We start from the raw sequence: 5,822 nt of genomic DNA on the forward strand, positions 1-5,822 counted from the left end.
CAGTTAGACTGTTGAAAGGGTTAAAATGTTATTCTATTTACAGAACCATCACAAAATGTGATTTTAGAATCAGTAGTTATATTCTCAAAATGTTTGTATTATTTTATTATTAATAATCACAATGCCTATGTATCACAATAAGTGCTTCGAGAGGTTGAATTATGCTCTAATTGACTATTACAATATATTTTCTCTGTATAATACTGGCTTTTTCAGTAAGAGAAACATAATTTGTGTCTAGCTCTTAATTCAGGCTCTGGCATTTAGAGGACAGTACTGTCTAATTGCACCATTGGGCATAATGCCCTTGAGTGGAGGCCATGGCTGCTAATTGAGACTTTTCTATAGACAAGAAATCCACAGTATTGCACACCTGATGACTTTTGACAATAAACCAATTACTGAATGTTGCTGTGGTACAGAAAAGGGAGTAGTGTGGTTGGTTGGATGGGAACATCATCTCTCCTGCTTAACCTTTGGGCCTCAAAGATCTCCTGAACCTAAAATAAAGGCTAACAGTTTGAGTTCCTTCTTGTTCACATGAGACTCTATGGCAAGTTGACCCTCTGCCTTATAATTGAGTTATAATTTCAAGCACCCAGAGTCAGGATTGGACACAGCAGGACATAAAGTGCTTTTTGGGATAAAAGAAGCAAGATATATTCAGTGGATTTAAAAGCCGAAGGGCATTGACAGCAAGTAACTGTCGTCTACTCTTTATTGATTTAGATATAAAAGAGAGCTTTTTGGACAAGTTTTGAATAAGATGTTTTTTGTTTTTTTTATTAGCAGTATTATCATCTCCCAATAACCCTATTGTAAATTAAACCCTAAACAATCTGCAACAATCATACTCAAGCACGCACTGTCACTCTATGGATCAGAACAGACTTTGGCTGATGAAACTGGCTCAGTATTTCCATGCCCTGATTTTTCCCTCAGCTTGCAGAATACAGACTCCTAGTTTTCCCACGTTCCTGGACATGGAGGCCATCCAGAATATAACCGCCTCTCTGAGAGTTTTCTAATAACTCTATAATGTAAATAAGCTAGCGTTTTACTAGCATAAAAATACATTACCGTTCAAAACTTTGGGGTCAGTAAGATTGTTGTTATTATTTGTTTTGTTTAGAAAGCAATTAAAAGTTTTATTCAGCAAGGATGCATTAAATTGATCAAAGTGCCAGTAAAGCTATTTATAGTGTTAAAAAAAGATTTCTATTTCAAATACATGCTGCTCAGATGAATTTTCTATTCATCAAATAATGCTGAAAAATGTATCATGGTTTCCACAAAAGTACTGAGCAGCAAAAAAAAAAAAAAAAAAAGTGATAAGAAATGTTTCTTGAGCAGCAAATCAGCATAAAGAAGAATGATTTCTGAAGGATCATGTGACACTGAAGAGTGGAGTAATGGCTGCTAAAAATTCAGCTATGTCATCAAAGGAATGAATTACATTTGAAAATATATTGTAACAGAAAGAATTTAAATTGAAATACTGTTTTTACAGTATTTCAAATCAAATAAATGCAGCCTTGAAGGGAGTCTTGACGACGAAGTTGGAGCTCCAAAAGCAAGGCTTTATTCCATAGAGCATAGTCAGAACAGGCAGGGTCAAACACCAGCAAACAATAACATCCGAGGCACAGGCAAAAGAGTAATCCACAAGACAAGCAAAGGTCAGGGCAGGTAACAATAAATCAAAAACAAGGTAACAGTCTAAAGCAGGGGTGTCCAAACTCGGTCCTGGAGGGTCGGTGTCCTGTAGATTTTAGCTCCAACCCTAATCAAACACACCTGAACCAGCTAATCAAGCTCTTACTAGGCTTGCTAGAAACTTCCAGGCAGGTGTTTTGGAGCTGGTTGGAGCTAAACTCTGCAGGACACCGGCCCTCCAGGACCGAGTTTGGACACCCCTGGTCTAAAGGATCAAACACGAGAAAGGCAAGATCTAAATCTAGGCAACTAGGACACTAGGAAGCACAGAAGGGCTAAACATTCAATCACCAGCGATGTGAGAGTGTGTGCCATTCTTATAGTGTGAGACTGATGAGGTGATGAGAGACAGGTGATTGCAACTGATAATAAGTCAGAGCAAAGAATTATGGGAAATGGAGTCCGGGGTGAATGGTAAAGGGTACAGGATGGGGTGCCCTCTAGCGGAGCTCGTGGGCACTCCAGCTAGAGATCGTGACAGTGAGCATAAGAGTCATTGTTCATAAACATTACAAAATCTTACTGACCCCAAACTTTTGCAGTTTCATTGTGTTCAGTGTCACATGATCCTTCAGAAATCATCCTAATATGCTGATTTGGTGCTCATGAAGCATTTCTTTTTATTATCAATGCTAAAAACAGATATGCAGCTTAATATTTTTGTGGCAACGCTCATACTTTTTTCAGAATTCTTTGAAGAATAAAAATTCCAAAAGAAGTGCATTTATTTGAAAGAGAATTTATCTGTAACAACCTTACTGTCACTTTTGGTCAATTTATTGCATTCTTACTAAATAAAAAATTATTTGATCACCATCATTCTTACACTGTGCACAACTGCTCTATTATATTACTTTTCTTATCTGCCTGAACTTTTACCAGAACTGAATCCCAGTTGAACTGAAAACGCATCCAGCATCCTTATGCCTTCTTATTGAAATGTGCTGCTCCCTGCACTCAGTGTGTCTTTGCTAGCACTGTATGTCCTTATAAGCTGCAGAAAAATATTTAGCGAGCTTTCAAACTCTCCATAACTGCACACTGTTGTGAAAGCTTCCATTTTTTGCAAACGATCCCCATTGCCATGGGCTGAATCTTTGTCAGAGGTGGTAATAGGTGGAGGGGATTTAAGGAAGGGGCCAAGGTGGGGGTCAAAGACTGTGCATTCTCTGTGTGTGCTCAACAATCCCATTATGATGGAGTAGAGGATCAGACATTTGGCTGCCCTGCCGAATACCAAAGTCTGCGTGGTGCGTGGGGTACAGAGGGGGTTCCTAGGGGGTACAGAGAGGAGACGTGCGGGAGGAGCGACATAGCGTGTTCTGGCGGTGTTGCAACAGTGGACGACGTACGCTTATCTACCTCGCTCGGCCAAGCAGCATGTTCAAAAGAACAGCATTTATTTGAAATATAATTTTTTGTAACAATGTAATGTAACTTTACTGTGACTTTCGATAAATTTAATATTTCATTGAGGATTTCATGATATACACTTTATTAAATCATTCTACTAACTATCTTTGCAACTACATGTCAACTAACTCTCATTAGAGTATTAGTAGACTGTTAGGCAATGTCAGGGTTAGGGTTAGGGTTAGTAGAATAAGTTGACATGTTGTTGCAAAGTTACTTATAGTCAGCAGAATGTCTTAAGTAGACTATCAAAATTAAGTGTTACCATTTATTTTTGTAATGGACCAGCTGGAAAGATTTGCATACGCAAGATGAATGTGTATCAAATTATCAGCCCTGGTGCTGCCGCTGACCTGTCTGGTACTCCTGAGTCTGGTCAGTGTCTCCTCTCAGATTCAGTGATTCAGGTTTCTATGGGTCCCAGAGATGACCTCACCTGCTCCTGCTGTCACTACATCTGCACCCACCACTACAGCACCAGAGGAGAGCACAGCCCCTGTCTTCCCAGCCTCCCCTCCTCAGCCCACAGAGGGATTCAGCAAAGCCCGAGCTAAGAGACCTCTCAGAATGTGGAAGAGTGGTGAGTGTTGATCGGTATGAGGGATGAAGGGAAGTAGGACGTTTTTTAATCTGAAGTAATGGCTGCTGAAAATTAAGCTTTGCCATCACAAGAATAAATTAAATTTTAAATATATATTGTAAAAGTTAACCGTTATTGTAAATGCAAATAATAATTCACAATAATACTGTTTTTACTGTATTTCTGATCAAATAAATGCATCTTTTTGTTTAAAAACAAACATTAGAAAATCTTACTAACCTCAAACTTTTAAAGTTTCAGTGTCTTCAGTGTCACATGATCCTTCAGAAATCATTCTAATATGCGGATTTAGTGCTCATGTAACATTTCTTATTATCAGTGTTGAAAACAGTTGTGCTGCTATACAAACCTCCATGATTATTTGGTAAACTGAAAGTTCAAAAGAACAGCATTTATTTGAAATATAATTTTTTTGTAACAATGTAAAAGTCTTTACTGTGACTTTCGATAAATTTAATATTTCATTGAGGATTTCATGATATACACTTTATTAAATCTTCTACTAACTATCTTTGCAACTACAAGTCAACTAACTCTCATTAAAGTATTAGTAGACTGTTAGGCAATGTCGGGGTTGGGGTTAGGGTTAGTAGACTAAGTTGACATGTTGTTGCAAAGTTACTTATAGTCAGCAGAATGTCTTAAGTAGACTATCAAATTTAAGTGTTACCATTTATTTTTGTAATGGACCAGCTGGAAAGATTTGCATACGCAAGATGAATGTGCATCAAATTATCAATACCGTCTTGTTAGTTTTAACTGTATCCAAATGTCATTTGGGCTTAGCTATGTGTTGGGATCATTACTGAAATTGTTTTTCACCCATGAGGCAAGGAAATATAGCTTAACTCTAAAAGGTTTCTAATTGTACTACAACACTGTGTGAAAGAGTTCAGCCTGGTGGTGTTTGGTGAGCCCACTTTTCGCATTTCACTTTTCGTAGAGAATAACACTAAATCCCTATCACATGATATTATAATAATAGGATTAGATCAGGATGTTTTGGGGAAATTGGGGTCGCTGTTGGAGACATCGGTTGCAGGTCCGCCTGCTGATTACAGGCACAGAGGAAGATTGTGAAATTAACCCTGGTCCAGACTTGTTCCTTAATTGATATCTCATTCATCCCATTACTTCATGCATTCATGCATGAAGCACTTGTCTCTTCAATGCATTTGAATGTGATATGAGTGTTGGTCAGAATGAGAGATGAAGGGAGAGAGAACGTTTTAGATACATGTTGGTAAAAGGCCATTTTCAATGTTGAACATATACTTTTTTTTTAGACTGAAAACACAAACATCCTCATTGACTGTAAATGTATTTAGCTTCTTTGAAGATTTCATCATGTATTTTTGTAATGAACCAACTTGGAGAGATTTGCATACATAAGGTGTATTCAGGGGCGGATTTAGGGAATTGGGGGCCCTAGACAAAATATAGGAATGGGGCCCTATACATTTGCACACATTTTCCTAGATCAACCTTGAGGTTCCTTTTTTGTTGTGATGCTTGCTGCTGCACAATGGTGCCCCATAGTTGTGTCCAATGTTTCTACATTTTTCATGTACATGTTATAATGGCTTTCTTTCATGTTGTAGACCACGAAATAGCAACTGATTTACAGTTGAGATACAGGTTTTCACAAAAACAAAATAAATTATAAAATGATAAACCTCACAATTGAGCGTCAGAAGTATAAATTATTATATTAATTTAAAACTGGGTTATGTGGGTGGATTTTAGCATTGAACAAAAACTACAGACTGGATTTATTGAAAATGAACATTCATTCTCTGCCAGTAGGAGGCGCTTTTGGAACGTCAGAAATATAGAATGAGAAAAGTGTGGAAAAAATATAACCTGGCTATATTGACCTGGAAAGTCCACTGATGAGTTACCAGCATAAGCCTGTGCAAAGGCTGTCTAATTCTAAACTTTAAAATACATTTATTTTTAGTTATTTTAACTACAAATTTAAATAAAACTGAAAAAATAATGAAAAGGCAATTATACATTTACACACCTAAAATACATATATCAAGAGCATGCTCACAGATGAGAACAAAACAGCGCTGGATGAAGTGGATTA

General features: G+C 37.4%; 1 pseudogene; it reads left to right on the plus strand.

Moving 5' to 3' along the window:
* Positions 1-2,144: 2,144 nt before the first annotated feature.
* The window catches only part of LOC107718151 (collagen alpha-1(XVIII) chain-like), a 30,101-nt pseudogene continuing 26,423 nt past the window's right edge, over positions 2,145-5,822 (plus strand).

The sequence above is a fragment of the Sinocyclocheilus rhinocerous genome, unplaced genomic scaffold (genome assembly GCF_001515625.1).
Source record: "Sinocyclocheilus rhinocerous isolate Xijiao unplaced genomic scaffold, SAMN03320098_v1.1 scaffold480, whole genome shotgun sequence".
In the NCBI taxonomy this organism is placed as follows: domain Eukaryota; kingdom Metazoa; phylum Chordata; class Actinopteri; order Cypriniformes; family Cyprinidae; genus Sinocyclocheilus; species Sinocyclocheilus rhinocerous.